The following is a 478-nucleotide window of genomic DNA, read 5'->3' as shown; positions in this document are numbered from 1 at the left end:
ATTAAAATCTTTACTATGAAAATTGAAATTGTTTTTAGAAATTAACTATTACCAACTTTCTTCATATTTTTTATTTTGGACCATGACTGAGAAGCACATGTGCGACGCTTATAGTCGTCGGTCTCGCTTTTCAATGGTGACACATATATTATAATATACCTGACAATATTCACAGCTACTCTGTGCTAGTGTTGGGTTAAGCGTGTCAGGCGTGCTTATATCTATTTTTCATGACAAATTTGAAATGCTGGGTTTAAAGGGATGGGCACAGGTGGCAGGCCCCTTAAAATTTCTGCAGGAATTTTCTAGTTATTATTTATTATTCTTCCATCACCGTTAATGCGGCTCGTACTGCTGCATGCCCACCCACAAAAGTGGTATCAAATCGTGCGGCTCGATGCCGAGAAGTGAGCTATTACTTTTATTGGGATTCTGTGTAAAATTGACGACATAAATTGAGAAAAACGACAAAAGTTTA

This window comes from Poecilia latipinna, unplaced genomic scaffold (genome assembly GCF_001443285.1).
Source record: "Poecilia latipinna isolate Pla-1442-1.1 unplaced genomic scaffold, P_latipinna-1.0 Scaffold2306, whole genome shotgun sequence".
Classification (NCBI taxonomy): Eukaryota; Metazoa; Chordata; class Actinopteri; order Cyprinodontiformes; family Poeciliidae; genus Poecilia; species Poecilia latipinna.
Note: the sequence above shows the minus strand (reverse complement) of the source record.